Source organism: Macaca thibetana, chromosome 7, assembly GCF_024542745.1.
Source record: "Macaca thibetana thibetana isolate TM-01 chromosome 7, ASM2454274v1, whole genome shotgun sequence".
NCBI classification, from domain to species: domain Eukaryota; kingdom Metazoa; phylum Chordata; class Mammalia; order Primates; family Cercopithecidae; genus Macaca; species Macaca thibetana.
Genome location: NC_065584.1, coordinates 162217120 through 162236296, shown reverse-complemented (window position 1 = coordinate 162236296; position 19177 = coordinate 162217120). Strand labels below are relative to the sequence as shown.

At 38.5% G+C, this 19177-nt stretch overlaps 1 protein-coding gene across 22 annotated transcripts in view; it reads left to right on the top strand.

Annotated features, from left to right (window-relative positions):
* PEAK1 (pseudopodium enriched atypical kinase 1) overlaps positions 1 to 19177 on the top strand; it is a 303571-nt gene that overhangs the window by 55628 nt on the left and 228766 nt on the right. For 21 of the 22 annotated variants that reach the window (XM_050799933.1, XM_050799923.1, XM_050799943.1 and 18 more), the window contains one exon: positions 6114 to 6176. The exons of the other annotated variant lie outside the window; for it this stretch is intronic. The gene's annotated coding sequence lies outside the window, so the exon portion shown is untranslated. The remainder of the gene's footprint in view (positions 1 to 6113; positions 6177 to 19177) is intronic. 22 annotated transcript variants of the gene reach the window in all.

The following is a 19177-nucleotide window of genomic DNA, read 5'->3' as shown; positions in this document are numbered from 1 at the left end:
TGTTATCACTTGGTTGGAGGCAAATCTAGGGGAACAAAAAGATGAGAGTCACTACTATAACAAGTTATCCCTTTTGTACCTTTGCTCATTTCACTGCCTGGAACATCTCTTTTTCTTCTCTCTGCTCATTTTCATATCTTACTCAAAGACTTTCCCAAGGTGGTACCTAAACATTTTCCCCTGAGGTGACATTTTGCTCCTTGGAATTGTATAACATTTTATCTATTACAACTTTCAAGATTCTTTTTTTTTTTTTTTTTTTTTTTTTTTTTTTGAGAAGGAGTCTCGCTCTGTCGCCCAGGCTGGAGTGAGTGCAGTGGCGCGATCTCGGCTCACTGCAAGCTCCGCCTCCCGGGTTCACGCCATTCTCCTGCCTCAGCCTCCCGAGTAGCTGGGACTACAGGCGCCCACAACTGCGCCCGGCTAATTTTTTGTATTTTTAGTAGAGACGGGGTTTCACCGTGGTCTCGATCTCCTGACCTTGTGATCCGCCCGCCTCGGCCTCCCAAAGTGCTGGGATTACAGGCGTGAGCCACCGCGCCTGGCACTTTCAAGATTCTTTAAACTTTTTTGTGCATACCTGAGCTATGTTTCCTGTTGGATTATAAGCTTCCTGAAGGTATCATGGATGTCAAATTGGGCCATGAAGGATGGAAGGAATTTGGATAGGTGGAGAAAGGAAGTCATGTCCATAGGAGAGAAACCACATAGACCAAGGTCCATAAGACAAAACAAATGCTTTTTCAGAAATGCTAGTAGATTGATTGGCTGGGTTTAGGGAATATGTAAGTAGGGTAGAGGAAGATGAAGTGGGGAAAATAGGAAATGATCTTTGATGCTGAGTTAGTAAAATATGAAGGTCATCAGCACTTCACTTTTAGTTGATTAGTTGTGTGTAGGAAAGGCTTACTAGAGAGTTGGAGGAGAGTGTACTTACTCTATTGTACCTCTTTTTTAATTCCCAGATTACTTCACTAAAGGAAAAGGGAACCAATATTGTGGTGAGATGTAAAGTGCTTTCAACCCAGGATACAGTAGATCCGGAAAACAGAAACCTATGAGCCATAGTCAGCGCCTTTGCAATATCATGGGAAGGAAAGATGGTCTTCGTGCCTCCTTCTAGTTCTGATACACTGTGATGCCATGGCACAGTTCAAATCTTTGGATCAGAGCCACCACTAAGACCTGTTTCATCCATTTTTGAATTATCTAGTTCAGAAGTCAGTAGACCTCTCTAAAGATCCCCTTTAAACTTTTAAACTTTGTGGCCATATACTACCTCTGTTGCATATTCTTGTTTGTTTATGGCCCTTTAAATATGTAAAAACCATTCTTAGCTCATAAATCAGACAAAAACAGGCCCTAGGCTGGATTTGGCTCTTAGGCTATAGTTTGACCACTGATTTAGTTGATTAGGGTACTTGTTACTGCACATATGATTTCTAGAATATAGAAAACCAAGACCAACTTGGTGATAGTGTTTTTCCATCTGTCTGTATTTTCAGTGACGACTCATAGGTTGTATTTTCTAAGGGTCGAGAAGCTAATACTTACCAAGAACTCTCCATTTGCATTCCTGCAGTGTTGGTAATTTTGTGTTTCGGGTTTGTGCTATCTTTCTAAGTGCTGTGAAAACTCCCTGGTGTCTGAGACTATTCATCTTTACTATCTGTACCCTGATTCACATACAAATATTTTCTGTGTTGTATCCTTAATGTCTGAGACTATTTTACTCATCTTTACTAGCTGTAACCTGATTAGCACACATTATTTTAGTACTTCTTAATGGTTATTAGTATAAATAATGCATTTGTATTTTATTGTAAAGTATGAAGTTTTATACTTTTTGAATACAACGTGCACATGCATGAGAAAGCAACATATTTTATAGTTATAATTAAACAGTGATTTAATTTCAGTGATCACTGGTTTAAAATCTTGTCTGGATTAGATTCTTCTATATGTGTTCTTTCTGTTTTGCTCATGTACATTCCCTATAATGGAGTAGTTATCTCAGATTTTTCTGTCATGAAACATTAGTGCATATAGTCCCCTGCATATAGTCATAATCCCTTGTCCCCAGTATCTTGAATTGCTACACTCACTGCTGAACACAAAACAAATATCAAAACAAATATTTTCTCACTTTATTTGTTGATTACAATTTGTTAATGATATGTATCCGGTATTTCTATTTGATTAATCAAACACTTCTTGCTCTTTGCTTAATGCTCTGTCTCCGTTGTCATACTTATTGCTTTCTATGTTTCATTTATATTTTTCTATAATTTCTTAGAGTTTTAAACACTCAAGCAGTTTTTATAGTGGTAAAATTTTAACTTTTTTTTTTGTTTTTTTTTGAGATGGTATCTTGCTCTGTCACCCAGGCTGGAGTACAGTGGCGTGATCTCAGCTCACCACAACCTCCGCTTCGCAGGTTCAAGTGATTCCCCTGCCTCAGCCTCCCGAGTAGCTGGAATTACAGGCACCTGCCATCATGCACAGCTAATTTTTTTGTATTTTTATAGAGACAGGATTTTACCATGTTGGCCAGGCTGGTCTGGAACTCCTGACCTCAGGTGATCCGCCCGCCTTGGCCTCATAAAGTGCTGGGATTACAGGCATAAGCCACCATGCCCAGCCCAAAACTTTTAATTTTTTAAGTAAATAAATGCTCAAAACTCGTAACATTTAAAAATGAGTAGTTATCAATACAGATTCTTATAAACACATTCACACATTGTAATACATTCTAAATATATGTTATATATTACATATTAAGCACTGTAGAAAATTTAACCTTATTTTCAGGAAGATTAGGTAAACAGATAATCATGAATCCAAACAGTTTTTATAGTCACAACTTACCTCTCATTTGCCAGTGTAAAGATTATAAACAGATGTGGTTTACAGATGATAGTTGATGCTTCCACATTCACTGGCAATGGTGATCTCTTAAAAGGCCCATCTAGCTGAACCTTGGAGAAACATACCCAAGCTTGGAGGTATCCCTCTACCACTTAGAATGCAGTTTGTACATGGAGGCATGTAATAAATACTCAATGAATGAATTATTAAAACCTCAAGCTTATTCTAGACTTAAGCTCTGGTTCTCAACAAAATACCACCGAATAAACATAAAAATACCTACTTAGAGCATTTTGAAAGTATGTAACTTAAGGAAAAATTAAAATTACCTGTGTAATATTTATGCAAAGCAAAGCACTATTAACATTGTATGTATTTCTAGTCTTTTCTATGCAAATTTATGTATTACACATTTGAAATTACCCAATAGATGGGCATTTTCCTATCATTAAGCATTTTTATTTTACTTTTAAAATCCACTTTAGTAAAATGATTTATGCACAGTACAGTTTGAGGGGTTTTGACTAACGTGTATATCCTGTTGACAACTGCCATAATCAAGATATAGAACATTTTAATCACTCTTAAAAGCTTCTCTTAAGCCCCTTTGCAGTCAATTCTTTCATACAACCTTTGGCTCCTGCAATAACTTACCTGCTTTCTGTCAGTGGAGATCAGTTTTAACTGTTCTAGAATCGTATACATGAAAACATTGAGTAGACAGTACAGAGAGTTCCTATGTATGCCCTTTACAGTTTCCTCTGTTAGTCTAAGCATCTTTGATAAGCAGTTTTAATGATTGCTTAATATTCTAACTTATTTAGCAAATCATTTGTATGTTTAGTTTGCTTCTAGCTCTTTTTTGAGATGGAGTCTCGCCTGGTCACCAGGCTGGAGTGCAGTGGCGTGATCTCAGCCCACTGCAATCTCTGCCTCCAGTGTTCAAGCGATTCCCCTGCCTCAGCCTCTTGAGTAAATGGGATTACAGGTGCACACCACCACACCTGGCTAATTTTTTGTATTTCAGTAGAGACGGGGTTTCACCATGTTGGCCAGGATGGTCTGCATCTCCTGACCTCATGATCCGCCCGTCTTAGCCTCCCAAAGTGTTGGGATTACAGGTGTGAGCCACTGTGCCCAGCCTTTCTAGCTCTTTACAGTCATAAATGAGCTATGATATAAATGTTTGAATTTTTGATTATTTAGGACAGATTACTAGAAGTTACTGGATCAAGGATTTGAACTTCTTCTTTTTTTTATTTTTTTTGAGTCGGAGTCTCGCCCTGTCACCCAATCTGGAGTGCAGCGGTGCGATCTTGGCTCACTGCAACCTTCACCTTCCAGGTTCAAGCAATTCTCCTGCCTCAGACTCGCATGTAGCTGAGACTACAGGCACCTGCCACCATGCCTGGCTAATTTTTGTATTTTTAGTAGACGGGGTTTCACCATCTTGGCCAGGCTCCTGACTTCGTGATCCACCCACCCTGGCCTCCTGAAGTGCTGGGTTTACAGGCATGAGCCACCGCGCCTGGCCAGGATTTGAACTTTTTAAGGCTCTTGATGCACGTTGCAAAATTGTTTTCCAGAAAGATTTTACCAATTGCTGGGCGTGTGGATCATGCCTGTAATCCCAGCACTTTGGGAGGCTGAGGCATGTGGATTGCTTGAGCCCAGTAGTTCAAGACCAGTCTGGGTGGACAACATGGCAAAACCCCATCTCTACAAAAAATACAAAAGTTAGCAGGTCTTAGTGATGGGCACCTGTGTAGTCCCAGCTACTCAGGATGCTGAGGTGGAAGTATCACTTGAGCCTGGGAGGTCTAGGCTGCAGCGAGCTGTGATCACGCCACTGTACTCCAGCCTAGGTGACAGAGTGAGATCCTGTCTCAAAAAACCCAAAAAACAAAAACAAATTTACCAATTTAAATTCCTATGAACAGTGTACAAAAATGCCTGTTATATTACATTATTATTTTATATATATTATTACATTATCACTTGTAGCTGTCAGTATAGCCTACATTGTGCTGTAGTAACAGTCCTAAAAATCTAAGTTACATAATACAACAAAATTTATTTCTTGCTCATGGTACATGTCTAATACATATCAGCAGGGTTTATTTTTTTCTCTTCAGAGCCATTTAGTGAACTCCATAATGACTGGAGTAGCTGAGAGGTCTGTAAGTTGTGTAGTTGGTCTTAAAACTTACACCTAGAAATGTGTAACATCACATCCATGTACATTTCGGTGGCTAAAGCAAGTCATGTGCCTACACCTAAATTGAAAGAGGGCAATGAGGTACAATCTCACCATGAGTCTGGTAAGGAGAAGAACTGGAAGGGCACCAATGACTATAATCTTATTTTTAAAATAATTATAATTTCATTGATCAAAGATGGTATCTCATTTTAATTTTATTTTCTTTGCTAATGTAGAGAACATTTTTCCATTTTTCATACTTATTAGACATTGGTTTTATTTAATTTATGTATTTGCTTATGTTTTATAAACATGTGCTATTGATTTACTTTTACATTTCCAGATTTTTAAATTCTGTATTTTCTATGAGGATGAGCAATCATGATATATTATTATAGGGAGTGTAAACTTTAGAAAATACTTTCTTTTGAAGAATTGAGTTGATGAGGGAAATCGATTGTTTTCTCCTGTTAATGTGGTACCTGTTTTGATATCCTTTTTTTTTTTTTTTTTGAGAGAGTCTTGCTGTATTGCCCATGCTGCAGTGCAGTGGCACGATCTTGGCTTACTGCAACTTCTGCCTCCCGGGTTCAAGCAACCTCTGCCTCCTGGGTTCAAGCGATTCTCCTGCCTCAGCCTCCCGAGTAGCTGGGACTATAGGCACACGCCGCCATACCCAGCTAATTTTTTTGTACTTTTAGTAGAGACAGGGTTTTGCCACATTGACCAGGCTGCTCTCAAACACCTGACCTCAGGTGATCTGCCCACCTTGGCCTCCCAAAGTGCTGGGATTACAGGCGTGAGCCACCATGGCCGGCCTGTTTTGATATACTTTTAATTTCAAGAAATATCAACATTAATCAAAGATAATAGAAAGTCCAGGAGAATTTCTTAATTCTTGACATTCTACAGATACCTAAAGAACAGCTTGAACATAAAAATTTAGGAGGTAAATGGGTCAAGTAAGGGTTCTGTTGAAATAAATTTCCTACTCAGATTCAACCATATTAACCATGTCTTTTTCTGTTTGTTTTTTACAATTCAGGTATCTGCCCAAACTGGAACTTATGCTGTAGACATTTCTTTGTGGTTTGTCTAAAAACCAAAGGTGAGATAATTTATGAATGCATTTGCCTTTTAATATATATTTTATAATGAGAAAGAATTGTTTCTGAAAAAATTTAAGGCAATACCAAGTATCTTTTCCTCTGAGTGTTTTAATAGGAAACTTATAAAACTACATATATAGTATGCTTACTTTTAAGCATGTTTATAAGACATTTGAAATAAATGAAACTTGTTCTAGTGACAAAATACTTTTGAGTGAATTTTGTCTTTATCTTTAATACTCAAAGATGAAATTCATACTGCTATTCTCTGATACACTTGAGAATGTATTGGCATTATGATCTCATATTCTTGAAGACAAATCTTCCATTAGTTAAATCATAGATTAAAATGGCTGCTAACTATTTTAATGGGCCAGTTATTAAGAACTTTCTACCACTCTGCTCTCTTGGACTTAATGACTTTCTGTAGTTCCCTGTTTGGGAGCCTCTGTAATAAGGATATATACACATCAGTATGTTAATAGTTGGCTTCTATAGGAAAGCCTCCCATTTATAGAAAGCTTCTATAGATAGCATTGCACTCTAAAGGTAGGATCATAGCCTTTGCCAGTTTCTTACCTGTCTTGGCTCAAGTCCTCTTCTTGTTAAAGTTTTTCCAAATGCACCCTTGTAAGTCTCTCATCTGGTCTTTCCACCTTCAGTCTGACTGTTCTGTAAGCCATTTTAATCATTGTCAACAGATTATTTTTTTCTTTAAAAGAATGTCAGCCTGTCAGTCTACTACTCGGAGTCCTTCAGTATCTACATTCCTTAAGGATTATTTTACAAACTCCTTTACAGAGCAGTAGTGGTCTAGATATGATATGAACACTAGCATCGTGTATTCATATTATATCTTTACTGAGAAATAATTCCCATGCCATAAATTCCACCCATTTAAAATGTAAAATTCAGTAGTTTTTATTGTATTTACAGAGATATACAACCATCACCACAGTCTAATTTTGGAATATTTTCATCACTCATTTTTTTCTTTGAGATGGAGTCTCTTTCACCCGGGGTGGAGTGCAGTGGCACCATCTTGGCTCACCGCAACCTCTGCCTCCCAGGTTTAAGCGGTTCTCCTACCTCAGCCTCCCTGGTAGCTGAGATGACAGGTGTGTGCCACCATGCCTGGCTAATTTTTGTATTTTTTTTTAATGTCCTTTCCCTGCATTTCCCTTGATTTAACCCACCCAGAATCATTTTCTGTTGTTTGTAATGAAAGAACGTTGATCTGTACAAATGTTCATTTAAAACAGTAATGAACTAAACACATATTAAGGCAGTAAGACACAATTTCACTTATAAAACTAGAAAGGATTCTTAATAATGAATAGTACTATCCAGTTTTTTCAGGTTTTGGAAAAATGGCTCTCTTTATAATTACTGGTGGGAGTGTAAACAATTTCTCTGGAAGGCAGTATATAAAAAAATTAAAATGTACACAAACGTTGATCCAGTTATATAAAAATTCTATGTAAAGACTTAACTGCAAGTATATTTATTGCTGTACTGTTTATATTAAGGAAAAATAAAAGTAATTACATAAATTGGGTGACCATATAACATATCATTCAAAAGGGAATACTTTTGGGAGTAAAAGGAGGCTCTATCTTTTTTTTTTTTTTTTTTTTTTTTTTGACACGGAGTCTCACTCTGTCGCCCAGGCTGGAGTGCATTGGCACGATCTTGGCTCACTACAAGCTCTGCCTCCCGGGTTCTGGCCATTCTCCTGCCTCAACCTCCTGAGTAGCTGGGACTACAGGCGCCCACCACCATGTCCAGCTAATTTTTTGTATTTTTAGTAGAGATGGTGTTTCACCGTGTTAGCCAGGATGGTCTCGATCTCCTGACCTCGTGATCCACCCGCCTCGGCCTCCCAAAGTGCTGGGATTACAGGCGTGAGCCACCGTGCCCAGCCAGGAGGCTCTATTAATAATTATACCAAGACAAGAAACATAAACCAAGCCTGTTTCAGGCACACCGGGATAACAGTGGTCACCTTGTATATGATCAGGAGTTAGTATCATTATTTTAAGAAATATAAATAATTGACTCATGTGATTGTGGAGGCTGAAAATCCAAACTCTGCAGGTTTCATAATGGTGCCGTACATCCAAACAACAGAATCAATCAGGCTATTAAAAATATGAGTATAATAAAATTATTTATTTGGGTCTGTTTCTAGAACTTTGTACCATTTCAATGATTTGCTTGTATATTTTTGTACCCATTTAAAAAAGATTATGGTTTCATGGTATGTTTTAATGTGTGATAAAACAAATCACCCAATATTAGTTTTTTACAATTCTTTTGGATAAAATGTATAATAGTTTGCCCACTTTCCCCAACATGTTAAATTATATAATACTTTGGGAAGAAATTCATGTTTAAATATTCTGCTTTTTAAGAATATGGAATTTATCTATTTTTGGTTTCTTTCATATTGCTCAGTGGAATTTTACAGTTTCTCTACATTTTCTGTTATGTTTATGCCTGGGCATTTTACATTGTTGTTATTGTAAATACTGTTCCTTCAACGTTGCTATATAAAAGGTTATAGATTTTTGTATATCTATATAACCAGTCCTTCTACCGAGTAGCCTTTTCTTTCTTTTTTTTGAAAAATTTTTTTTATTATTATACTTTAAGTTCTAGGGTACATGTGCACAACATGTTTGTTACATATGTATACATGTGCATGTTGGTGTGCTGCACCCATTAATTCATTTACATTACCTCATTACCTCATTTACATTAGGTATATCTCCTAATGCTATCCATCCCCCCTGTCCCCTCCCCACAATAGGCCCCGGTGTGTGATGTTCCCCTTCCTGTGTCCAAGTGATCTCATTGTTCAATTCCCACCTATGAGTGAGAACATGCAGTGTTTGGTTTTCTGTTCTTGTGATAGTTTGCTGAGAATGATGGTTTCCAGCTGCATCCATTTCCCTACAAAGGACACAAACTCATCCTTTTTTATGACCACATAGTATTCCATGGTGTATATGTGTCACATTTTCTTAATCCAGTCTGTCACTGATGGACATTTGGGTTGATTCCAAGTCTTTGCTATTGTGAATAGTGCTGCAATAAACATACATGTGCATGTGTCTTTATAGCAGCATGATTTATAATCCTTTGGGTATATACCCAGTAATGGGATGGCTGGGTCAAATGGTATTTCTAGTTCTAGATTCTTCTGGAATCACCACACTGTCTTCCACAATGGTTGAACTAGTTTACAGTCCCACCAACAGTGTAAAAGTGTTCCTATTTCTCCACATCCTCTCCAGCACCTGTTGTTTCCTGATTTTTTTAATGATTGCCATTCTAACTGATGTGAGATGGTATCTGTGGTTTTGATTTGCATTTCTCTGATGGCCAGTGATAATGAGCATTTTTTCATGTGTCTGTTGGCTATATGAATGTCTTCTTTTGAGAAGTGTCTGTTCATATCCTTTGCCCACTTTTTGATGGGGTTGTTTGCTTTTTTCTTGTAAATTTGTTTGAGTTCTTTGTAGGTTCTGGATATTAGCCCTTTGTCAGATGAGTAGATTGCAAAAATTTTCTCCCATTCTGTAGGTTGCCTGTTCACTCTGATGGTAGTTTCTTTTGCTGTGCAGAAGCTCTTTAGTTTAATGAGATCCCATTTGTCAATTTTGGCATTTATTGCCATTGCTTTTGGTGTTTTAGACATGAAGTCCTTGCCCATGCCTATGTCCTGAATGGTATTACCTAGGTTTTCTTCTAGGGTTTTTATGGTTTTAGGTCTAACATTTAAGTCTCTAATCCATCTTGAATTAATTTTCGTATAAGGAGTAAGGAAAGGATCCAGTTTCAGCTTTCTACTTATGGCTAGCCAATTTTCCCAGCACCATTTATTAATTAGGGAACCCTTTCCCCATTTCTTGTTTCTCTCAGGTTTGTCAAAGATCAGATGGCTGTAGATGTGTGTTATTATTTCTGAGGGCTCTGTTCTGTTCCATTGGTCTATATCTCTGTTTTGGTACCAGTACCATGCTGTTTTGGTTACTGTAGCCTTGTAGTATAGTTTGAAGTCAGGTAGTGTGATGCCTCCAGCTTTGTTCTTTTAGCTTAGGATTGTCTTGGCAATGCGGGGTCTTTTTTGGCTCCATATGAACTTTAAAGCAGTTTTTTCCAATTCTGTGAAGAAAGTCATTGGTAGCTTAATGGGGATGGCATTGAATCTATAAATTACCTTGGGCAGTATGACCATTTTCACAATATTGATTCTTCCTATCCATGAGCATGGAATGTTCTTCCGTTTGTTTGTGTCCTCTTCTATTTCACTGAGCAGTGGTTTGTAGTTCTCCTTGAAGAGGTCCTTTACATCTCTTGTAAGTTGGATTCCTAGGTATTTTATTCTCTTTGAAGCTATTGTGAATGGGAGTTCATTCATGATTTGGCTGTCTGTCTGTTACTGGTGTATAAGAATGCTTGTGATTTTTGCACATTGATTTTGTATCCTGAGACTTTGCTGAAGTTGCTTCTCAGCTTAAGGAGATTTTGGGCTGAGATGATGGGGTTTTCTAAATATACAATCATGTCATCTACAAACAGGGACAATTTGACTTTTTCTTTTCCTAACTGAATACCCTTGATTTCTTTCTCTTGCCTGATTGCCCTAGCCAGAACTTCCAACACTATGTTGAATAGGAGTGGTGAGAGAGGGCATCCCTGTCTTGTGCCAGTTTTCAAAGGGAATGCTTCCAGTTTTTGCCCATTCAGTGTGATATTGGCTGTGGGTTTGTCATAAATAGCTCTTATTATTTTGAGATATGTTCCATCAATACGGAATTTATTGAGAGTTTTTAGCATGAAGAGCTGTTGAATCTTGTCAAAGGCCTTTTCTGCATCTATTGAGATAATCATGTGGTTTTTGTCTTTGGTTCTGTTTATATGCTGGATTACGTGTGTGGATTTGTGTATGTTGAACCAGCCTTGCATCCCAGGGATGAAGCCCACTTGATCATGGTGGATAAGCTTTTTGATGTGCTGCTGGATTCGGTTTGCCAGTATTTTATTGAGGATTTTTGCATTGATGTTCATCAGGGTTATTGGTCTAAAATTCTCTTTTTTTGTTGTGTCTCTGCCAGGCTTTGGTATCAGGATGATGTTGACCTCATAAAATGAGTTTGGGAGGATTTCCTCTTTTTCTATTGATTGAAATAGTTTCAGAAGGAATGGTACTAGCTCCTCCTTGTACCTCTGGTAAAATTCAGCTGTGAATCCGTCTGGTCTTGGACTTTTTTTGGTTGGTAGGCTATTAATTATTGCCTCAATTTCAGAGCCTGCTATTGGTCTATTCAGGGATTCAACTTCTTCCTGGTTTAGTCTTGGGAGAGTGTAAGTGTCCTGGAAATTATCCATTTCTTCTAGGTTTTCTAGTTTATTTGCGTAGAGGTGTTTATAGTATTCTCTGATGGTAGTTTGTATTTCTGTGGGGTTGGTAGTGATATCCCCTTTATCATTTTTTATTGCATCTATTTGATTCTTCTCTCTTTTCTTCTTTATTAGTCTTGCTAGCGGTCTATCAATTTTGTTGATCTTTTCAAAAAACCAGCCCCTGGATTCATGGATTTTTTGGAGGGTTTTTTGTGTCTCTATCTCCTTCAGCTCTGCACTGATCTTAGTTATTTCTTACCTTCTGCTAGCTTTTGAATGTATTTGCTCTTGCTTCTCTAGTTCTTTTAATTGTGATGGTAGGGTGTCAATTTTAGATCTTTCCTGCTTTCTCTTGTGGGCATTTAGTGGTATAAATTTCCCTCTACACAGTGCTTTAAATGTGCCCCAGAGATTCTGGTATGTTGTATCTTTGTTCTCATTGGTTTCAAAGAACATCTTTATTTCTGTCTTCATTTCGTTATGTACCCAGTAGTCATTCAGGAGCAGGTTGTTCAGTTTCCATGTAGTTGAGTGGTTTTGATTGGGTTTCTTAGTCCTGAGTTCTAGTTTGATTGCACTGTGGTCTGAGAGACAGTTTGTTATAATTTCTGTTCTTTTACATTTGCTGAAGAGTGCTTTACTTCCAACTATGTGGTCAATTTTGGAATAAGTGCAATGTGGTGCTAAGAAGAATGTATATTCTGTTGATTTTGGGTGGAGAGTTCTGTAGATGTCTATTAGGTCCGCTTGGTGCAAAGTTGAGTTCAATTCCTGGATATCCTTGTTAACTTTCTGTCTCGTTGATCTGTCTAGTGTTGACAGTGGGGTGTTAAAGTCTCCTGTTATTATTGTATGGGAGTCTAAGTCTCTTTGCAAGTCTCTAAGGACTTGCTTTATGAATCTGGGTGCTCCTGTATTGGGTGCATATATATTTAGGATAGTTAGCTCTTCCTGATGAATTGATCCCTTTACCATTATGTAATGGCCTTCTTTGTCTCTTTTGATCTTCGATGGTTTAAAGTCTGTTTTATCAGAGACTAGCATTGCAACCCCTGCTTTTTTTTGTTTTCCATTTGCTTGGTAGATCTTCCTCCATCCCTTTATCTTGAGCTATATGTGTTTCTGCATGTGAGATGGGTCTCCTGAATACAGCAGACTGATGGGTCTTGACTCTTTATGCAATTTGTCAGTCTGTGTCTTTTAATTGGACCATTTAGTCCATTTACATTTAAGGTTAGTATTGTTATGTGTGAACTTGATCCTGTCATTATGATATTAGCTGATTATTTTGCTCGTTAGTTGAAGCAGTTTCTTCCTAGCATTGATGGACTTTTATTTTTGGCATGCTTTTGCAATGGCTGGTACCTGTTGTTCCTTTCCATGTTTAATGCTTCCTTCAGGATCTCTTGTAGGGCAGGACTGGTGGTGACAAAATCTCTAAGAATTTGCTTATCTGTAAAGGATTTTATTTCTCCTTCACTTATGAAACTTAGTTTGGCTGGATATGAAATTCTGGGTTGAAAATTCTTTTCTTTAAGAATGTTGAATATTGGCCCCCACTCTCTTCTGGCTTGGAGAGTTTCTGCCAAGAGATCTGCTGTTAGTCTGATGGGCTTCCCTTTGTGGGTAACCCGACCTTTCTTTCTGGCAGCTCTTAACATTTTTTGCTTCATTTCAACTTTGGTGAATTTGACAATTATGTGTCTTGGAGTTGCTCTTCTCGAGGAGTATCTTTGTGGCGTTCTCTGTATGTCCTGAATTTGAATATTGGCCTGCCTTACTAGGTTGGGGAAGTTCTCCTGGATGATATCCTGCAGAGTGTTTTCCAACTTGGTTCCATTTTCCCCGTCACTTTCAGGCACACCAATCAGACATAGATTTGGTCTTTTCACATAATCCCGTATTTCTTGGAGGCTTTGTTCATTTCTTTTTATTCTTTTTTCTCTACATTTCTCTTCTCACTTCATTTCATTCGTTTGATCTTCAATCACTGATAATCTTTCTTCCATTTGATTGAGTCGATTACTGAAGCTTGTGCATTTGTCACATAGTTCTCGTGTTATGATTTTCATCTCTGTCAGTTCTTTTAAGGTCTTGTCTGCATTGATTATTCTAGTTATCCATTCATCCATTCTTTTTTCAAGGTTTTTAGTTTCTTTGCGCTGGTTACGTAGTTCCTCCTTTAGCTCTGAGAAGTTTGATCGACTAAAGCCTTCTTCTCTCAGCTCGTCAAAGTCATTCTCCATCCAGCTTTGTTCCGTTGCTGGCGATGAGCTGTGTTCCTTTGGAGAGGGATATGCGCTCTGATTTTTTGAATTTCCAGCTTTTCTACACTGCTTTTTCCCCATGTTTGTGGTTTTATCTGCCTTTGGTCTTTGATGATGGTGACGTACTGATGGGGTTTTGGTGTGGGTGTCCTTTCTGATGGTTAGTTTTCCTTCTAACAGTCAGGACCCTCAGCTGCAGGTCTGTTGGAGTTTGCTTGAGGTCCACTCCAGACCCTGTTTGCCTGGGTATCAGCAGCGGAGGCTGCAGAAGATAGAATATTGCTGAACAGCGAGTGTTGCTGTCTGATTCTTGCTCTGGAAGCTTTGTCTCAGGGTGTACCCAGCCGTGTGAGGTGTGATGTGTTGGTCTGCACCTAGTGGGGGATGTCTCCCAGTTAGGCTACTCAGGGGTCAGGGACCCACTTGAGCAGGCAGTCTGTCCATTCTCAGATCTCAACCTCCGTGCTGGGAGAACCACTGCTCTCTTCAAAGCTGTCAGACAGGGACTGTTACCTAATTTTTGTATTTTTAATGGAGACAGAGTTTCACCATGTTGTCCAGGCTGGTCTCAACCTCCTAACCTCAAGTGATCCTTCCACCTGGGCCTCCCAAAAAACTGGGATTATAGGCGTGAGCCACCTGCTTTGCCTTTCATCACTCTTAAAAGTACTCATTAGCAGTCTCTACTCATTCCAACCTCCCCTCAGCTGTTAATTTATTTTCTGCCCATTGTGGACATTTTATGTAAATGGAGTTGCACAATATATTGTCTTCTGTGACTAATTTCTTTCATTTAGCATAAGGTTTTTAAGCTTCATCCATGTTGAAGCATGGATGAACCTTGATTCCTTTTTATGGCTGAATAATATTCCGTAGTGTCAGGAGCTTAGCTGGGGACACAGAGCTGAGCTACTTTAATCATTTACTGAATTAGGATAAGCAAGAAGTTAAACTTGAGAAAGTGCAGGCTGCCTTTTGTCAAGTGGATCAACACAGAGGTGGGGGTTTTCTCAATGCTGACGGAGCCCCCAGCAAAAGATTCCTGCTGTTTTATACATCTAGGGTGGATTGGAGGAAAAGGTACAAAGGCTAGGAGTGGAGGAAGATACTGAGTCAGAGTGAGAGGAAAGTGTTTTTAGTGTTTTCCCTCTGTTGAGGAGGCCTCTCCAGAGTTGCCTAAGGAAAGGCCACAGTTAAAGGCCACAGAGACTTCTGAATGAAGGTACCTGGGCTACTAATGTAGATATGGTAAAGAGCATGGCCATTTAGAAATACCTGAGTCTTGATTGCAGCTTGCTTTAGAGATGTCAGTGCACTGGGTATGCATCAAATCTGGTGTGGGGAGGGCAGTTTTCTCCTGTGAAGCCTGCCAGGTAAAGATTGTTTATGGTCTGTAATTGTTTATGATCAAGCTAAAAAAAGTGACCTGGCATGGTGGCTCACGCCTGTGTCCCAGCACTTTGGGAGGCTGAGGCAGGTGGATCACCTGAGGTCAGGAGTTTGAGACCAGCTTGGCCAACATGTTGAAACCCCATCTCCACTAAAACTATAAAATTTAACTGGGTGTGGTGGTAAGCACCTGTAATCCCAGCTACTTGGGAGGCTAAGGCAGGAGAGTCGCTTGAACCCAGGAGGCGGAGGTTGCAGTGAGCCGATATTGCACTTTTGCCCTCCTGCTGGGAGACAGGGTGAGACTCCATCTCAAAAAAAAAAAAAAAGTTAGTTTGTTTTTTACTTTTTATTTTTTTCATCCACAATATCTATATGCCATATTTCATTTATCTATTTATCAGTTGTTGGACATTTGGATTGTTTCCACTTTTTTGGCTATTATGAAAATTCTGCTGTGAACACTTATTTGTGTATAAGTTTTTGTGTGGACATAGGGTTTCATGTCTCTTGATGTATACCTAACAGTAGAATGGCTAGGTCATTTAGTAACTCTGTGTTTAACATTTTGTGGAACTGCCAAACTATTTTCTAAAAAGGCTGTACCTTTTTACATTCCTACTAGCAGTATATGAAGGTTTTAATTTCTCCATATCCTTGCCAATACTTGCTATTGTCTGGGTTTGTTTTGTTTTGTTTAATATAGCCACTGTGGTATATGGTGGTTTTGATTTGTATTTCCCTAGTGACTTATGATGAACATTAATTTTTGTATGCTTATTGGCCATTTGAACATTTTCTTTTTTAAAATTTTAGTTTTTAATTGACAAATAATAATTGTACATATTCATAGGTACATAGTGATGTTTTAGTACATATATGTTAGTGATCAGATAGGGTTATTAACATATCCATCATCTCAGACATTTATCATTTCTTTATGTTGAGAACGTTCAATATCTTCTTCCTAGTTATTTGAAACTATGTATTACTGTTAACTATAGATTTTCTTCCTAGCTATTTGAAACTATATTCCTGTTAACTATAGTCATCTTACTGTGGTATAGAACACTAGAACTTATTCCTCCTATCTATTGGTAATTTTTTATCCTGTAACAAATCTCTCTCTGTCCCTCCCTCTCCACTACCAATGAGTGAGAACATGAAGTGTTTATTTAACTTTTATTTTTGGCTTATTTTACTTAGCATAATGTCCCAGTCTCATCCATGTTGCTGCAAATGACAGGATTTCTTTCTTTTTTTTCCCCCCCGTTACTAAATAGCATTCTCTGGTCTATATATTCCACATTTTCTTTATCCATTCATCCTTTGTTGGACATCTAGGTTGATTTCATATCTTGGCTATTGTCAGTAGTGCTACAGTAAACTCTTTTTGAAGAGATGGGATTTCGCCACGTTGCTCAGGCTGGCCACAAACTCCTGGGCTCAAGTGATCCTCCCGCCTCAGCCTCCCAAAGTGCTGGGATTATACACGTGAGCTACTGTGCCCAGCCCTTGTCTCGTGTCTGATCTTAGGGCGAAAGCATTCAGTTTTTCAGGATTAAGTAAGATGTTAACTATGGGTGTTTCATCACTGCCCTTTATCAGGTTTAGGAAGTTCTCTTTTAGTCATAGTTTGTTGAATGTTTTTGTCAGAAAGTGTATGAGATAATGCTTATTGAGATCTTTCTGTATATGCCAGACCCTATGCTAAGTGTTTTATATTTAGCATTTCATGTAATCTTCACGGTAGTCCTATGAGGTAAAGACTTATTTTATCCTCAGATAGAATAGATACAGTCAGATTGTTTGATTTCAAAACTTGTGTGTTCAATTGTTATCCATTAAAATTTCTGTACAAACCATACTGATTTATATGTTACTTTGTACATGCTAGTTTGCTCCTCCTAAAGTGCTCTCCCGCTGCCCCATATAAAGTTGATTGCTAAGCTATCACCGCACTTTGTACTTTTTCACTATGTTGTGATTGTTTGTAGATGTTTCTCTCATTTTAGAAACTATGCTTCTTGAATTCAGGGACTTTGTCATTTTCATTTTTGAATCCCCCAATGCTCAGTGGAGAGCCGGGAGAGAGAAACATCACAGAAGCAAAGAGATTAGAGTGTTTCAAAAAGGGTAGCAGTGGTCATTAGTGTCAGATGCTACAGAGAAAGATCAAGTAAAATAAAGTTTACAGCATGACTTTTGGTTTGGTCTTTTAGTAACCTTAATAAGATTGGTTTTTTGTTTTTAGTAGCAGTGGAGACAGGATAGATTCCTGTGTGTCGAGCAGTGAATGGGAGATGAAGAAGAGACTGTCAAAGAGTATAGACTACTCTCGTAAGAAGTTAAACTGTGAACAGAAAGAAGGAGTTTAGGGTGCTAGATAGACGGGAATATAGGGTACTTTTTAATATAGGAGAGGCTTGAACATGCGTGTATACAGAGGTAGGGGAACAAGGAAACAGGTAAGAGCAAAATTGTGGAAGGAGAGAGGGAGAGAGGAGAATAATAGAACAGGCTTCTTGCAGAAATGGCAGATTGCATGTAGAACACTTGATAGAACAGAAGATTTGCCTGAATGGCTTCTTTCTTCTGAGGGAAGGAGGTGTCCATGGCTACAGCTAGTGACAAATTTGTGGATGTGAATTAGGAAATATAGGGAGTTTTTGTTTCCTCTGAAGCAAGGACAAAGTCCTTGGCTTGGCCATGTTGTGGGAAAGGGCAACAGGACTGAGATATGGGATTTGAGGGGAGTGGTAAAGGTTTGGAATAACTATTGTGGGTCTTGGAAGAGTTTGCTTACTAGAAATAGAAAAAGGTTTTGAGGGCCTCTGTCTCTCCTTCTATGTAATTTGAAAAAATAGAAAAGGTATGTGGTCAGAAATTTAGATAGTACAAAATGATTCATAGATAGTGCAAACGTACAAAAGTAAGTCTTTCACCTTAGATCCTCTGTCTTTATTTTCAGAAGAAACTAACATTAGCAGTTTATTTACTTTTAAATTATTTTTGCAAACATACGTATGCATCAATATATATGGAGTTTATTTTGATCTGTGAGAATTTACTGTTCTACTTTTTGCTTCTTTTTTTAAGACAGGGTCTTAGCTCATGCCTGTAATTCCGGCACTTTGGGAGATTGAGGTGGGCAGATCACTTGATGTCAGGCTTTTGAGACCAACCTTGGCCAACATGGTGAAACCCCATCTCTACTAAAAATACAAAAATTAGCCAGTTATAGTGGCACACGCCTGTAGTCTCAGCTACTTGGGAGGCTGAGGCACAAGATTGCTTGCACCCTGGAGGCAGAGGTTGCAGTGAGCCAAGATTGCGCCACTGCATTCCAGCCTGGGTAACAGAGTAAGACTTGTCTCATTTAAAAAAACAAAACAAAACAAAAACAGTGTCTTGCTCTGTCTCCTAGGCTGAAGTGCAGTGGCATGATCACAGCTCACTGCAGCTTTGTACTTCTAGTCTCGTGTGATCCTCCCACTTCACCTCCCAAGTAACTGGGACCACAGGCATGTGCCACTATGCACTGCTAATGTATGTTTTTTATTTAGAGACTGGGTCTTCTTACGTTGTCAAGGCTGGTCTTGAACTCCTGGGCTCAGGTAATCCTTCCACCTCAGCCTCCCAAGTGCTGGGATTATAGGCATGAGCCACTGGACCCAGCCTACTTTTTGCTGCTTAAACTTACTTCTGTATCTTGGAGATTTTTCCATATATGTAGATCTACTTCATTCATGTTTATAGCCACAGGGTATTTTGTGTGTGGTCATAGTATAATTTATGTAACCAGCATTTAGATGAATTCTATCTTTACTCCTGTAAAAGTCATGTTGTATAAATAAATTCCATCTTTTAAAAATACAAAAATCATTATAATGCCTTAATTCTGTGCCTTAATTTTGGATTTCTGTATATGT